Genomic DNA, 17,509 nt, shown 5'->3' on the forward strand with positions numbered 1-17,509 from the left:
GTATACGCCCAGTTTTTAAGCAAAAATTTAAGGTGTACAATATGATGATTTGATATACATGAACTTTTTACTGTAATCAGGCTAATTAACATATCTTCTCACGTCAGTTACCATTTTTATGTGTGATGAGAGTACATGAAATCTACTCTCTTAGCAATTTCCAATATTGACTACAGTAATATTAACTATAGTCATCATCTTGTACATCAGATCTCTAGACTTATTCATGCTATATAACTCCAACTTTGTACCCTTTGGCCAACATTCCCTCATTTCCCCCACCTTCCCGTCCTTTGTCACCACTGTTCTACTCTCTGCTTCTACGTACTCAACTTCAGATTCCACACATAAGTAAAATCATGCAATTTTTTTTCTGTGTCTGGCTTATTTCATTTAGTATAATTCCTCCAGGTTTATCCATGTTGTTGCAAATGGCAGGATCTCCTTCTTTTTAAGGGTGAATTATATTCCATTGTATATGCATACACCGAAAGTTCTTTATCCATCCATCTGTTGATAAGCACTTAGTTTGTTTCTATATCTTGGCTCTTGTGAGTAATGCTTCAATGAACATGGGGGGTGTAGACATCTCTTTAAAGTACTGATTTCATTTCCTTTGGGTATATTCCCATGAGGAACTGCTGGATCATATGTTATTCTATTTTTAGTTTTTTGAAGAACCTCCATACTGTTTTCCATAATGGTTATATGACTTTATAGTCCCACCAATAGTTTACAAGTGTTCCCTTTTCTCCACATCCTTGCCAACTTCCTTCCTTCCCCCCTCCTTCCCTCCCTCATTCTCTTTCTTTTTTTCCCTTTCTTTCTTTCTCTCTTTCTTTATGATAGTAGCCATCCTAACATGTGTGAGATAATATCTCACTGTTATTTTGATTTGCATTTCCCTAATGATTAGTGATGTTAAGTACCTTTTCATATACCTGTTGGCCATTTGTATGTCTTCTTGGGAAAAATATCTATTGACATCCTTTGACCATTTTTTTAACTGGGTTGTCTGGTTTTTAGTTATTGAATTGTAAGTGTTCCTTATATATTTTGGATATTAACTACTATCACATAGATAACTTGCAAGTATCTTCCTCCAGTTCGTAAGTTGCCTTTTCATTTTGTTGACTGTTTCCTTTGCCATACAGAAGCTTTTTAGCTTGTTGTAGTCCTACTGCTTAGTTTTGCTTTTATTATTATTTTTTCTTTGCCTGAGCTTCTGTTGTGACATTCAAAAAATTGTTGCCAAGACCAATGTCAAGAAGTTTTCTCCCTATGTTTTCTTCTTCAAGTTTTACAGTTTCAGGTCTTAAGTTAGTCTTTAATCTGTTTTGTGTTGATTTTGTGTATGGTATAAAATAAGGGTTCAATTTCATCCTTTTGCATGTGCATATCCAGTTTTCCCAACACTATTTATTGAAGAGACTATCTTCTCCCCATTGCATATTTTTGATGAAAAAACTCTGACCAAATATGCTTGGTTTTATTTCTGGGCTCTCTATTCTGTTGCATTGGTCTATGTGTCTGTTTTTATGCTGGCACCATACTGTTTGATTACTATAGCTTTGTAATATAATTTGAAATCAGGAAGTGTAATGCAGCCAGTTTTGTTCTTGCTGAAGATTGTTTTCATGATCTTCAGTACTTCCATACAAATTTTATAATTTTATTTCTGTGAAAAATGCCATTGGAATTTTGAGAGGGATTGTGTTGCATCTGTATATAGTTTGGGGCAGTATGGATATTTTAACATCATTAATTCTTCCAGTCTATGAACACAGTATATCTTTCCATTTACTTGTGTTTTCTTTAATTTCTTTCATCAGTGTTTTTCAGTTTTCAGTGCACAGATCTTTTGCCTCCTTGGTTAAATTTATTCCAAACTATTTTACTCTTTTTGATGCTACCATAAGTGGATTGTTTCCTGGATTTCCTTCTCAGTTGGAGCATTGTTGGTGTAAAGAAATGCAACTGATTTTTGTATGTTGATTCCATATCCTGCAACATTACTCAGTTTTTAAATTAGTTCTAGCAGGTTTTTTACATGTGTGGAGTCTTTAGGTTTTTGGGTATATCATATCACATCATCTGCAAACACAGATACTTTGGCTTCTTCCTTCCCTATTTGGATGCCTTTTATTTCTTTTTCTTGTCTGACTACTCTTGCTAGTACTTCCAGTACTATGTTGAATTGAAGTGGTAAAGTTGGGAATCCTTACTTTGTACTGGATCTTAGAGGAAAAGCTTTCAGGTTTTTCCTCATAGATTATGATGTTAGTTGTGGGCTTGTCATACCTGGTCTTTTTTGTGTTGAGGAAATTCTCTTTTATGCCTATATATGGAGAGTTTTTGCCATGAATGGATGTTTAACTTTGGCACATGCTTTCTCTGCATCTATTGAGGTGATCAAGTGTTCTTTATCTTTTATTCTGATATGACTAGGTTTAAAATTTCTTATTTTTTTATTCACAGAACTCAGTACCACAAAACCATTGATCTGCATTTATGACTATTATACCATGAAAAATAATTGTGAAAATTTAATCCACCCCTACCCTGTCACACTTTGGGAACACATTTATGTTCTCAAGACACTGGGCTTCAGTATCTTCACTTCTCCTGCTGATATGTATTGGGTTTAGCAATGTGTTACCAGGCCACGAGCTTATCAGTTGGAGATAGTCTAGAAGGGCAGTTAAAATGGCCAAGTTTATGCAAAGTTGCAGAAAAGAGAACCTGCAGTAGGGAGGAAAAAACTCATAGAAATATGAACTTTTCAATCCCTCTTTCTTCAGCTACAGGATTCTGCAGGGGCCACTAGAACTCTGTTCTCATTTTTCTAATACTTGGCCTTAGCAGATTCAGAATGGAGAGAGAAGCTTACATTGCAATAATAAGATATATGAACACCATATTGAGCACTTCCTATTTGTCAGGGACTGTGTAATTTTTTACCTACAAATAGTCTTTTATGGAGCAAATAACATAAGATTCAACTTGTGAGGGTATATCTGAGGCACAGCGCTACTTCATGGAAATGGGTACACACAGAATTCCCCCTTCATTGCTGCCTCCTGCAAGAATGACCTTTGCTGAGACATTTAGCATCTTGGAAAGACAAAGTACAATAGAAAAATACTGGGTTGTTCAAACCCCTCCATCATTTGAGAGCTTTTAATAATTAACGATCAGATCATTTAAGAGTGTGTCATTTATCACTCTCCTTACCATCTTGTCATAGTTTTTAAAAAAATGGAAAATCTAAAACCAAACATGTAAAAATAATTTTCTTCCTTTAATTCATGAAAAAACTTTTAAAAACTTTCGTCATTTTAAGAAAACAACTAAAAATAAATAATCAGCAGGACCCAAAATATTGGATGCAACTTTCTAACTTCTCTACCTCAGCTTACCTATCTGTGAAATGGGATTAACAATGGTGCACTACACCTGCAGAGGAGTATAAATTTAATAAGCTTTTCAAATCTCTGCTTTGTAATTCTCAGAGGAAAAGGCACTCTGTAAATATGAAGTAATCTTATTACCATGCCTCATTATCTGAGCTAATAATAACTGTAGAAAAGTTATGTCAAATAACATAAAATGGATATTGGAATAAAACTGCAGTCTGATTTTGCTGTTTCACTGTTCATTCTGGCAAGTGAGGATAAAATAAGCATGAAGGAGAAATAGATGGCAAACCCTCTGATCATATTTTGCCACCAAAATTCCAACCTAGAAATAACAAGTAATGATAACATAGCACAATTCCTGGTTCTGCCAATGTCTGAAATAAAAATCAACTCAGATTGAGCATGCCAGCTGAAAATAAATATCTTTTTTAAAAAATACCCTACTATGAAAAACCATAATGCCATCCTGATAATTGGCCAGTAGCATCATTTTTCACTACTTAATATTTAGCACATCATTAGCAAGAGTAAAAATGTCAAGAATCTCATACAGATATTGTTTCCATTATTGTGAAATGTTCAAGTGATTCTCATGCAAGGACAGCTTACTCTGTAAGTCAAGTGCATGGTTTTTACAGCAAACTAAAAATGTTCTATGACTGGTTGAAAACATTGGGCAGAACAGGAATGGTGCCCACATCTCACGACCTTCTAGTTAATGTTTTATTCTTTGCACATTTATTTTGAACAAACCTCAAGTCTCTTAGCCCAAGGATAAGTATCTGAGCTTTTGCAAAGTTGATCTGCAAAATCGAATCTGAAGCTCATCCCCAAACACAACGATAAGCTAATCCTTTGTGTTGGTACAGCGCAATGCGATTTTTAACACTTTACAAACTTTCTCTCATATACTTCCTTCAAACCAGGGGAGTATCTTCTTTATCTCTATTTTCCTTTTGCAGTTGTGCTGATGCTTCTGAGTTGAAGGAATAGCAAGTAAAACAATTTGTAAGTGTTCTTCATTGTCATCATAAAGAATTTATTAAAGACTCTTGTGGAAAACTGTGCTATGAAGTACTTTAAGATTATATAAAAACCATAGGTGGCCAATGTGACCAAACACCAGATTGTCACCAGGAGTTCAAGACAATGCAAGAACAACACTGGATCATCTTGCCTGGAGATCTGGTTTTAAGAATAAGTAACAAATTCTCTAAGCCTAGTTTCCTCATTTATCTACCTCCAGGGACAGATGTGAAGAGCTCAGTGAGATTAATTTATAAATGGTAAAATTTACTCATGTAAGACTTTTATACCTTCTCATCCACCCATATTTACATTGAAAAAGAGAAATAGGTAGAAGTAAAATACACAAGGGAATAGCAATAAATCTCTGCAAGACTTCCTTTGACATAGTTCTTTAACAAGATATTCTTCTAACAAACATTTCTTTCAGAAAGTTTCTAATCTCTAGCCTAGAGCCCTCATCATGAAGTAATGTCCCAAACATCATACCTAATTTGTTTTGACCACTAAATAGGCCACTACATGGTCCCTACAATAAGCCCCAAATTATATTATAACCCTAATTAATACCTGCAATGATGGGCAGACATTAGTTTGGTATGTGATGACCAAGGACTGCAACCCTTAATTGGCAATTTTGCCATACTCAGCAGTATTTGTTGCCCTCTGTCATCCAAATTACTTTGTTCCAACCCTGTCATCCCATTGGGCTTTAATGCCTACAGTGTCAGAAAAATCCAGCCTAATGCTTTCTTGGTGACTAGCTCTAGTTCAAGGGTCATAATGTCCCCCAGGATGTGGAGGGTCTCAGATCTACCAGGAAGGCATAACCCCACATTTTACAAGAGAAATTATGATTAGAGAATTAAATATGAAGTCCACTTTCTCAGGAATGGGGTTCAGTGGAGGGCACCTAGGTTTCCTAAAGCAAGTTCACAAGCCTTAAAGCTTCGGCCCTATGAACAATCTGTCTTTTGACATTTTTTTTTTCTCTCAGAGGTGTTCTGGAAAGCAGAGCATGTGGGAGCATAATAAAAATGAGTCATATGGGGGTGGGGGACCTCCCCACTAGGGGACTGGCATTTAGAGATAAATAGACTGTGAGAAGGTTACTGAAATTGCATTTTCACTGGCCAAGTTCGTTTTTTCAGTGACGTAGCGATGTAAAATAAAACACAATACAATGGCTACGGAGGATTGTTAGTGATAAATAGCACAGGAGACAGACTCACATGTACTATGTTTTTCCCACTGCAGATTAATAAAAGAGGCAATTATCTAATAAAAAAATGACTGTTAATTGCTACCAGTTAAGTACTACTACCGTTAGTACTATTAAGTACTATTAGTATTGGCGAGATTTACTTCACCTTCTGCTGCTTGGAAATTTGACATCATTCCTGGCTTCTACCTCCCCCCCCAGTTACAATCCACTGGAAAAGAGAAAGTGACAAGAGCCATTTAATATGTCACAACACAGAGTGAGGGGAAGAAGTGCTGGAAGTGGGGCTTTTCAAAGAGAGTCGAGGAAATAATCCAGCATGATGATTACAGAATATGCTTTTTTCCTCCTTTCTCCCTCCTTTTCTGTAGGGGTTTATTTTGGTTTTGTTTTTCTCATTTTATTGCTGATGTGTTATTCCTGAAGGGTGTGTTCTTGCAGGTTTATGGCTCAGACTACTGAAATTGCCCTAAACAACATTTTGATCTTGGAAGGTCACCCAGAGTGCTATACCTTTCCTTTAATGATTCAGGTCTGGGCCAGGCATTTCCCAGAATTGAGATGGTAATGAAGTCATTAGTTTCTTCCTACTTGAAGCCCTGGCTAGAAAGCAGAATTCTATGGGCAAAGTCTGAGTGCGCTTTTTTCATAAATCTCACACCCAGCTGAGCTGTAACACCTGTTACATTTTCCCAGGAGTTCGAGCCATAAGACCATTTCCAATCTATTTGCTCTTCTTCTTGCACAGGACACTGACAAAGGCAGGGGTCCCTGTTTTCTAAGGCACTGCTAATTGAAAATCTCTGGCTGGTGCAAATGTGAACTCAAACCCACAAGAGTTCCAAATAAGGCCCCCATGATTATTTCCTGCTCTTTTTAAAAATAGCCTTTATAAATGCAGGTTATACAAGATTAATTTGTTTGAGGGAAAAATAGTCGTTGAACCTCTTGCCCCCAATAAACTTTTACTTTCCATGCAGTTTAAAAAAAAAAGAAAAAGAAAGAAAGAAAAGAAAGGGAAAATAATAAAACCCAGAGATCAGCTAACCCTACAAGCCCTGTGTTTGTGAGAATTAGAGGGTGGGTGTAGGGTAGCATTAAAATGTATTTGCTTTTGTTTTGTGCTTTCAAAGTCTTCTCTATTTATTAGATTTGCACACAAGGATTGAGAAGAAAGTTGAGTCCAATGATTGAGCAAATGTAAAGTGATTACAATGGCACGTTTTTAAAAAAAAAAAAACTAGTCTCAAAAACCGAATAATTAAAATGGGAGGAAATTTTCCTGTAGGATCCTTGAAAGGAAAAACAAAACACATTCGTCTGTAGAAAAGATGAGCATTTCTGGCCCTGATAACAGTCTGTGGGAAAAAACCCTGAAAAACAATGTTATCAGTTCTCAGACGACATTTGACAGAAAAAAGAATGACTAGAAATAAAGTTGATATAAACCCATTCACACTTATATATTCCTCTGGGAGTCAGAGCGCCTTAAGAATCTGAATCTTAAAGATAAAACTTTGGGGACCATAACCCACAAATCAGAGCCGGGAATCAAGCTGTTCCCTGTGGTCCTACCAACCGTGTTCTCTTCACCCAAAACCACTAAAGAAATGGACTGCCTTTGAATTCTGTACTGTGCTTCATTGATGTTTTGTGGTTTGGTGGTTTGTTTGTTTGGGGTTTTGTTGTTGTTTTCAAGTGCATTGCTTGTGGTCATTGTTGTGGTTTGAGTTGGGTACCTTTGTATGCCTCACTCTTAAGGCACATCCTCATTAACTACAGTCCTCCTAGCCTAACAATTGAGAATATGGCCTCCCACTCACTTTCAATTATGAAAGAGGAGTATGCATCAGCAGGAAGAGGGCTATCATTTCAATACAAGAGGAAAAACATAGCAAATACATTTCAGCAAATATGTTTTTAGGAAAAATGGTTGAGGAACTGTATTCCTACAGCATGTTGTTTTAGCTCTACTATGAAATCTGCATGCAGTTCTAAATCTGATTTTGAAGAGAGCTGAGACACTCAGAACCTTCAGAGAACACTTATTCAAACAGTTCCTAAAGCATATATGAATCCGTTAAAAATAGATCTGGTTGCCTATTTATTGAAGAGGAAAGAGGTGCACAATATGTCACTAAGTGAAAAGCTTTTAAGTTGATCCATTTGTAAATTGCCATTGTTTTGGTAGGTCAAAAACAGTCAAGTATCTATAATTTCAACTTAAATACTATTCAAGATAATATGATCTCATTTTGTTGTTTAATATACACTCTAAAAAGTTATTGGTAGTTTTTCCTGGTAAGGAGATTGTGGGTAACTTTTAACTCATTTCTTCTATTGGTTTACCTATATTTTTTGCTTTTTCTGGAATAATCTCTGGGTTCTCCCTGGAGCTCCAGGCTGAAGATGAAATACTTCAGAAACATTAGCTATTCTTTTTTGGCTTCTGTTAATCTTCAGCCCAATTCTCAGACTACTTGTACTAGTCATGAGTTTTTTGGGGTTTTTTTTCCCAACCCATATCTCACCAATTCTGACTTTATCTATCACCAATTCTGACTTTATCTATATAAGCTATAGAGTCAGACAATTTAGTAACTTAAGAATTAAATTGGATTAGTGAACAAATCTATAATCGACCTTGCTTACTTTTTTTCTCACCTCAACCTGCTATAAAAACAATGTGTCACAATTCTTTTCAGAGTATTTTATGTTCCCGTCCACTGCACTGAAAATTAAAGATATGTTCCTACAAAGGAAAAGTCAAGCAAAACAATGATTCTTAATAAACTGAATCTAAATTTCTAGAAAAAAAATATGATCAAGGTGCCGGCCTCTTCTTTGTTAAGAAAGCAACACAGATTCTGTCAGAAATATCTTGTCTCATTTTCAGAAGTTTGAGTTATTTCTAGATTCTTCTATCTCCTTTCCACCATTTGCTTCTTTTGACTCCCTGCTTGTCAAGGGAGTGATTTTTTGACTCTGCGTGCATGATTGCCAAGTCTTACACTTGTTCCTTCTTCCTGTATTTGGTTATTGATGTCCTACAGGACTTTACTACCCTGTTTCACCAGTAGGTTCTGCCACATCTATTACAATACTTTCTGTATGATAGTAGGGCCTCGTTTGATCAATATTCTCTTCTGTATGTATTGGTGATGAATATTGGTATTCGTCATCTTCCTAAGAGCTCAGGGTTTATTTTATTTTTATTAATTAATTAATTTATTTATTTATTTTGCTGTACGCAGGCCTCTCACTGTTGTGGCCTCTCCCGTTGCGGACGCGCCCAGGCTCAGCGGCCATGGCTCGCGGGCCCAGCCGCTCTGCGGCATGTGGGATCTTCCCGGACCGGGGCATGAACCCGTGTCCCCTGCATCGGCAGGCGGACTCTCAACCACTGCGCCACCAGGGAAGCCCTCAGGGTTTATTTTAAAAGGAACTATTACATTATTTAGGTTGGCAATACTGATCTATATTTTAATTAGGGAAAGTTGAGCAAAAATAATTTAAAACTCTCCCCATCAAGGGAGGTAGCGTGAAGCAGTAGAAAGAAAATTGCCATCAGGTAAGGCTGTAGCCCAGATTCTATGACTACATGTGACTTAGAGCATATGTCACTTAACCTCTAGGGGCCTTAAGTCAGTATCTGTAAGATAAAAGATTTTCAAGAGACAGAACTTAGGTCTTTCTGTTTATACTTTTGTTTGACTCTCAATTCATCAATCCACAGATCCTCTTTGAATTCCTACGTGGCTCTGAGGCAACATCAATTTTCCACGATGACCAATAACCAAGAGTAGTTGATCCACCAATGCTGTGGTTCCCGCAGTTCTGGAACTCCGTTGAATCTTCAGTTGCCTAGGCAGAGAGATTTAAAGTTTGTTCTTTACTATGTCTTCATGGCTCTTCTGTTGACCAAGGCTCAGCGAGAACTGTGCTCCTGACAGATAACTTGGTGGGTACAGGTAACCCTGCTGAATAAACTCCTCCTTAGAAACACCTGGTAGATTTGAGTTTCATCGTGTGCACTGATGTCCTGTACCATATTCAGGAATTTCCCAGACTCTCATTCTTCCCTAAATTCCCACCCAAATTGCACCCCACTGGAATAAGAATGGAAATCAACTTGGAATGTTGTCTAGAATCAAAAAGGAATTTTTTTTTCTCAGTTTCAGGTAATAAAAGTAAAAGGGCAGGGTGATCTTTGAATTTTCCCGGAGAAAAATTAAAATGTTCTTTATTAGTTGCTACAGTGCCCCAGGAAGGGATTCCCCACTCCCTTTTTTTAAAATAAGAGCTTCCCCTTCCCTATACAGCCCTTTTGATACAAGTGAAAAAATTCCAAATTCCTCATTTGTTTAGCCTGAAAATCCCCTGCACATTCCCACAAACTACTTCCTTTTCTCTCTTTTTAGCAAGACTCCCCTCTCTCTCTTTAATGAAGAGAAGTTCAGAGGGTTTTTCCCATGAATAGATGGCAGGCACCTGGGAGTTATGAATTTTAAAGTGATCATTTTCTTTCAGCCCTGCCGGACAATGGGCATCTCCTTTTGACTCACTTTCACAGCTTTGAGAGGCTCTCAGATCAGCCACATTCCAATCGGACTGGAGTCAGATCAGAGCTGTGCTGGACCGCATCAAGGTCTCGCACAGAAAGACAAGGAGCAGATGGCCGGCACCGAGCTCTCCTCCCCTTTCAGCGCGCAAAGGCAGGCAATGTGGGAAAGCGTCTGCCCGGCATTGCCTATTGATCCCTGAATAGAACCACCGCATGCCACCAGCCTGTAGGTATGAACCTCTGTTAACAGATGGTGAGATCATTATGAGCAATTAATTCCTTTAATGTATCAGTGGGAACATGTTGGAAGGGATGATGCAAGCATTGAGTGAATAGTGAACTTCTCACTCCTGGGGGAGCAAGCAGGAGCTACCTTCGGGGGCGGCTGGGAATATCTTCCCAGCCTGCAGCCTTCTGGCTCCGGACAGGAGCTGCGAACGGGCTGCACAGAACTGAGGTGTGGTTTTCATTAACTAATTGTGACTCCTTCCCTTCCGCATCGTGATTAATGCCAGATTGGTCTCTAGATCATTTTTATACACAAGAACTATCCAAAAACACAGCGAGAAACAAAAACAATATTTGTCAGTTAAGTCCGACATGCATAGGGAATTATTTCACAGAAATCAGCAGAGTATCAGGTTATGGGTCACTTTCGCTAACCACAACTATAGTTGTGACAGTTCTCAGTTTAAAATAACGGTTTCTTTCAACAATGTTATAGCGGTGGTAAAAGTATGCTCATCCCACTGTCTGAGTCGGAAAACTGAATGTTTGGATGCATTATAAATGGGTAGATTTAAAAGAGGGTATTTTAAAAAATACGAATTCACATGTAGGGTGAATTTGAGCAAATGACACATGTAGCAAATCATCCCCCCTAGTATAAGATGGAATTTTTTTTTTTTTAATTTCAGTAACAATGTGAAAATGACTGTCAGGGGCCAACTGGAAAAAATGGTCACCTTCTTATTTAGATATTTCTCTGATTCATTATCAATGAGATGATGGCATTTTTTGCATGTTTTCCTACCCTTAAAAATAATATTTCGTAGTAGGGGTGTTTTTCTTTTACAAGCAAAAGAATCTTAGGACACAGTACAGATCATAGGGTAGCCCTTAGATTTTAAGAAGATAGAAAATACAGGAACAGGAAATACTGGCAACTATTCACTTAATTCATATTTAAATGACACTTTTTGCTTGTAATTAAGACACTTAAGTAGTGTCTCTGTTCATGAAATTTACATAACTGTACAATAGCTTGCCTAAATGAACAGCAAATGGCAGTTAACCTTGAAGTGTATTATCTTAATGAATAAATCTGGCTTTAATTCAATAAATTAAAAACAGAAATAATATTGCAAAAGACTTTTAAAAACAGACTTGCCATCCCCCATAAATACAGCATGGTACTGTTTATAGTTGGGTTGGAATGCTCGGACATTTTCCAGTATGATTTTAGAGCTCTAAAAGCATTCCAGTACACATTCACTATTTTTCCATCATTGTTTCCAAAGCAAATCAATGTCACTTTCTGGAAATCATCGATAAGAATATCTGAACACTGAATCAAGACACCTAAGCATGCTTATTTGAGATGGGTCTTCATCTGGGCTCCCAATTCCTCTACCTCCATGGGAAATTTGGGAATTTTTTTTCCAATTTTATATCGCGGAGGGTCCTATGACATACAGAAAAGACTAGAGGAAAACATATTTCTTACATAGGAAAGAGACATTCCCACTACTTTTCCATTTAAATCAGATTTCCAAGGTCTGCAAATCCCTTCAGCATAAGAGAACCGACAAAAGATGCTGAATGCTTTCCTCCCAAAGTTTGTTGCATTAATCAGCGCGATCATGTTTCAGTGATTATATAGTTAAGGAGAAGAAATCATGCAATATGTTTTTATTTGCATGAAATAAGTTAATGAGGCACCACCTGTGCCTTGTATCAGTTTACTGGGGGAAAAAGCAGAACACAGGTGTTCTAAGAGCATCTTGGTAGATTTTATACATTAATTTAAAAACACTAAAACCTAAAATCATTTATCAGAATCCAGCAGTGTATATTGCTCAGGAATAACCCATATACACACAGTCATAAATAAAAATCATTGTGAAGAAATTCCTGGTTTCTTGGCAGCAAGGGGGAAAAAAAAGCTGTAATTCATTCTTTCCTCGTTCTCACAGTGTTCTCTATTGTACCATCTGCAATATACAATGTACATGCTCAGCCATAACCCGTAAGGCTGGAAAAGAAGCATTCACACTGTGAATTACCATTTTTCCCAGCATCGAGCTCTAGTCAAAGACAGCACAATAATAAACTAGAAGCTCCTTTGTCTGTTAACATTGTTCTTCATTACTACATGAAAAGCAAATTGTCTCTGTACAGAGGAAGAGTGGCACACACAGCCATGGGAGTAGGGGGAGGGATTTGCCTCTCTCGCTGACTGCCTCACATACACAGAGGCCACTCATCTATCTTTCCCCACCGGCCCACCCAACTGCGCCTTCCCAATCATTTCATCTGCAGGCACATTGGGAAGAGATCCCTTGTTCAGTTGGGTGAGATGCTGGATTAAAGACTCCTGGGATGCTTTTACACTGCATATCCTGAAGCTTACATCCACAGATTTCTTTCTTTTTTTTTTTTAAGTCACTTCAGTGTATCCCTTTATATTTGGGAGAAGTGATGCTTATCAGAGATGCTCTTTTTTTCCCCCAGGGCTAAATAGAGTCTGCAAGTTATTGTGGGTTATGGGGGCTCTTAAGAGCCAAATGAAAAGGCAGCAAGCAAACAAACAAAACATTAAGAGCAGAAGATGTATATATATATGTATATATATATATATAGTATAACAAGTACATGGTAACAGTTACTGTGAAAGTTAAGAAAATACACAGATTAGACCAGAACTACCGGAAAGGGTCCTTATAATTGAAATAAGTTACTTATTAGAAATTAATGATTTTCTGAGGGTTTTTTTTCTTTTAGATGTAATAGATTCCAACAAATCTTGCAACACAAGCTTGCTTACAAAAACTATACTCAATTAAAAGATCGTAACTATCTTCTCATATGGAGGCCAATGGCCAAACCCAAGTCCATGATTTTTTTTTTGTGGTATGCGGGCCTCTCGCTGCTGTGGCCTCTCCCGTTGCGGAGCACAGGCTCCAGACACGCAGGCTCAGAGGACATGGCTCACGGGCCCAGCCGCTCCGCGGCATGTGGGATCTTTCCGGACCGGGGCACGAACCCGTGTCCCCTGCATCAGCAGGTGGACTCTCAACCACTGCGCCACCAGGGAAGCCCCATAATTTAAATCTCAAAGAAACTTACCTCTTCATGACATCTGATAGGAGCCTCAAGGGATCATTTCCAGAGTGTGTTGCTAGAGAGGTCTGCCAGGAGAGGCTGAAGGGTGCTCTGTTACACAGGACGTGGGGAACCGAAATCATGTCTGCTAACTCAACTCTACTGACCAGAGTCTGGCTGCATGAACTCAATTGCTGAATATCCGTTCCAAAGTAGTTCAATTTGTGTGTACTGTTAAAAAGAAGTTGAGATCTCATCAGACAGGTAAAAATCATTGGGGGAGGAATGTCCAAATCAACTCTGGACATAAAACAGCTGTTTCTACACTGTTAGGTTTTGCAGTATCATTTTCTGCATGATTGCTAGTTTTTCTTGCTTGCCCATGGGAATAATACCTGGCTCACTAAATTGTCATGAGGCTTTAAGGAGATCACATCATAAAATAACTATAGTAGTTCTCTCTAATATAGTATGTTTTCAGTAAATGCCAGTTGTCTTTTCAGGTATAGATGAACATTTGATTTTAACTTAGGGGGGAAAATACTTAATTGCAAAGTAGTACATTCGCATTTGTTCTGTCCCTAGGAGACAACTTTTGTGTATTTTTAATGTGCAATACTTGAAAGACCACCTTGAGAAATGGTAAAATGTTTGTGGAGGTAACTGTGACAATCTTTCTCTACTCTGAAATTCTGTTATTCTAGAACATTCCCAAATATCTAAAGTTCATGTATTCAACCCAGAAATCGAGTCTATTCCCCTAGAGCCTGCAACTATATTCTGTCTAAAGAGAAACCCGCCTCTGTATTTTTACCATACACCACATGACTTAGGGCTAGTTTTGACTTAGGCTGGCTCATCCTGTGTAAACAAGACATTGACATCACCGGGACACAGAAAGGAATAAACTCGGTCTGTGCCCATGAGAAAGTGGTAAAAATACATGAGTCACATCAGAAACATCTGTCTTCAATCCCAAGTTAAGGACTTCCCAGGCTAAGGGGCAATTTGTGAATCACATGATCTACTCTCCAACTCAAACTGTGTGCTCATTTGTCTTAATCCTACTAAAACGTAAAAGGATAACTGATGGTGTCTCTTTTTTAATAATACTGCTTTTCCTTGAAAGTTTGCATGCTGGTTTCCAAATTGTTACAACAAATATATTTTTTCTTTTCTAATTTTAAGCTTGAATGCTCCCTTCTTAATTTGGAGTAACAACATTTGTTCCTAAACTCATAAAACACAGCATTGACTAATAGTCCCTATAGTTCTGCTTTTTCTGCAGGGGAGACGAGCTGAACTTCCTGACCGTGGCTCCGCACATTAAGACCCTTCGTTTTCAATCTCTTTTCTCACTCTCTCTCCAGGGGCTCTTTCTCCATCATTTCAAACAACACAGGTCATCTTGGTCTAAAGCATTTGTTCTCAAGTGGGGGTGACTTAACCAGGGGACATTTAGCAATGTCTAGAGATAATTCTGGTTGTTAAAACTGGGTGGAGGGGGTGATACTGTCATCTAGTAGGTAAAGGCCAGGGATGTTATTGAACATCCTACAATGCATAGGGCAGTCCCCTCACCAGCTCCCATAACAAAGAATCGTCTGCCCCAAATGTCCATGGGGCCAAGGTTGAGAAACCCTGGTCTAGAGGGGAAAAAAAACACAAAAAACTAGTTTTATATCATTTTGTATCTAGCTACTCCCCTAACCACTCTCCTTCATCACTAAACTTTTTCAAAATATCTCCCCTCTATCCATTTCCTATTACCCTCTTACTCCTTCGTCATCTGCAGTTTGTCTCCCAAACAAGTCACTGCCACTGTTCTCTTCAGGATTACTAACCTCTTTAATGGTCAAACCCAACAATCCAATGAACACTTCCCTCTCCTTTACTTTGACATCTCAATGCATTTGAATTGTTGACAGTTTTCTCCTTCTTATAACTCTCTCATCCCTTGGTACCGTTCATGCCACCCTCTTCAACTCTTCAGCAGCAGAGCATCTCATCCATCATCACAAACGCTAGCATCTCATGCCTCACTTCATTCTGTTCTACACTGAAATATCCTCCCAAAGAGCGGTTTCCCTGCCTGCCCTACCCAAAGTAGTACCATCTGATCTTTCTATCTCTTTAATTTGCTTTGCTTTATCCATAGCATTTATTGCCACCTGAGATTATATTATATATTTATTTTGAATTTGTTTCTTGTCTCTCCTCACCCCACTCCCACTTCCCTCAGAATATAAGCTTTAGGATGGAGCAGGGACTGTGTTTTTGTTTGTTTGTTTTTTGCGGTACACGGGCCTCTCACTGCCGCGGCCTCTCCCGTTGCTGAGCACAGGCTCCGGACGCACAGGCTCAGCGGCCATGGCTCACAGGCCCAGCCACTCCGCTGCATGTGGGATCTTCCCAGACCAGGGCACGAACCCGCGTCCCCTGCATCGGCAGGCGGACTCCCAACCACTGCGCCACCAGGGAAGCCCAGGACTGTGTTTGTTTTGTTTATTTCTTCGTGATGAGCACCTGCCACTTAGCTACACATGCGTATCTGTAGAATGAATGGCTGGATTAAAGAATGGATGAATGAATGGCACCATGAAGTGTTTTTCTACCTGCCAGCCCTGTGCTTAGTACCATGTCCAATACTGGTTGTATCTGTCTTCTTAAAACATTTCTTTCTTTGTCTCCTAAGACATTGCCCTAAGCTGATACATCCCATTTCCATGACCACTTCTCTTTCTCCTTTGATGCCTCCTCTAGATGCTTGGCTGTTACTGAGATTCACTCCTCAGTGGCATGCCATCACTTTGCCTTGCACTCTCCTTGACAGCGTGTTCCAGTATCCCACTGGAGTGACCCTGCTAGGATGCTGTGTGTCACACTCCACATCTGTAGAACCAGCTGTATCATGGGTTGTCCTGGCAGATCAAACATGTTCTAGATCAATGCTGTTTCTGGTGACTTTTTCAACAAAGTAGAACAATTGCAAAGGCCTTGATACAGGAGGGGAAACTTGAATGTCTGGGGGAGTAAAGAAAGGCCTGTGTGGCTGGAATGAGGGGATGGGGGGGCACAACAGTGATAAAATATGACTGTGAAGACATTTTCATTGGAGGCTCCTTTATGTGCATGTAACTACCCAAGATGCAGAGACAAAGAAATTAAAGATGAGCTGAGGTTCCCTTCATCACTCAAGTTCTGTGATTTAGTCATCGCAAGCTTATGTTTTTGTTCCTATCAAACACTTTCATTTCACCCTGCAAATTCCCCTCTCCCCTGCTTCTTTTTTGAGGTTCCCTATGGTCAATTCCTCTGTCCCTGTTTACTTGAAAAAATAAGTTATCACTTATTATTTTTTCAAATAGTGATCTATATTTAAGGTGAATCAGAACAAGAAAATTTACTCCAAAATCTATTCCAAAGTACTGAGAATTCACATGGAGCTTAAATTATACATAGTGGAGAAAGGCACAAGTTTTGGAAACACCCATATAACTAAAAGAGATGTCATTTGCTTTTCCCTCTTTTACCCAAGTATGTTTTCTTCAATTTTTTTTTTTTCCTTTCTCTGATTCATCTTTTTTTCTATCCAGCCTCTTGGCCTTTAAAGAAAATTCCTTGGGACTTCCCTGGTGGTCCAGTGGTAAAGGATCCTCCTTCCAATGCAGGGGACGCGGGTTAGATCCCTGGTTGCAGAACTAAGATCTCATGTGCCACGGGGCAACTAAGCCTGCGTGCCACAACTACTGAGCCCGCAGGCCTCAACGAGAGGGCCCGCATGCCACAAACTACAGAGCCCATGTGCTCTGGAGCCCTCATGCCACAACTAGAGAGAAGCCTGTGTGCCACAACGAAGAGCTTGCACGCCGCAAAGACTGCCGCGGCAAAAGATCCCACGTGCTGCAAGGAAGACCCGGCACAGCCAAATAAATAGATATTTTTTTAAAAAAA

The 17,509-nt window shown here is 38.9% G+C and overlaps 1 long non-coding RNA gene across 1 annotated transcript in view; it reads right to left on the reverse strand.

The window, feature by feature from the left end:
- LOC137232971 (uncharacterized) overlaps nucleotides 1-14,070 on the reverse strand; it is a 171,894-nt gene extending 157,824 nt beyond the window's left edge. The window contains exon 1 of the long non-coding RNA XR_010947256.1: nucleotides 13,580-14,070. This is a non-coding gene — a long non-coding RNA (uncharacterized lncRNA). The remainder of the gene's footprint in view (nucleotides 1-13,579) is intronic.
- Nucleotides 14,071-17,509: the final 3,439 nt, after the last annotated feature.

Source organism: Pseudorca crassidens, chromosome 10 (genome assembly GCF_039906515.1).
Source record: "Pseudorca crassidens isolate mPseCra1 chromosome 10, mPseCra1.hap1, whole genome shotgun sequence".
Classification (NCBI taxonomy): Eukaryota; Metazoa; Chordata; class Mammalia; order Artiodactyla; family Delphinidae; genus Pseudorca; species Pseudorca crassidens.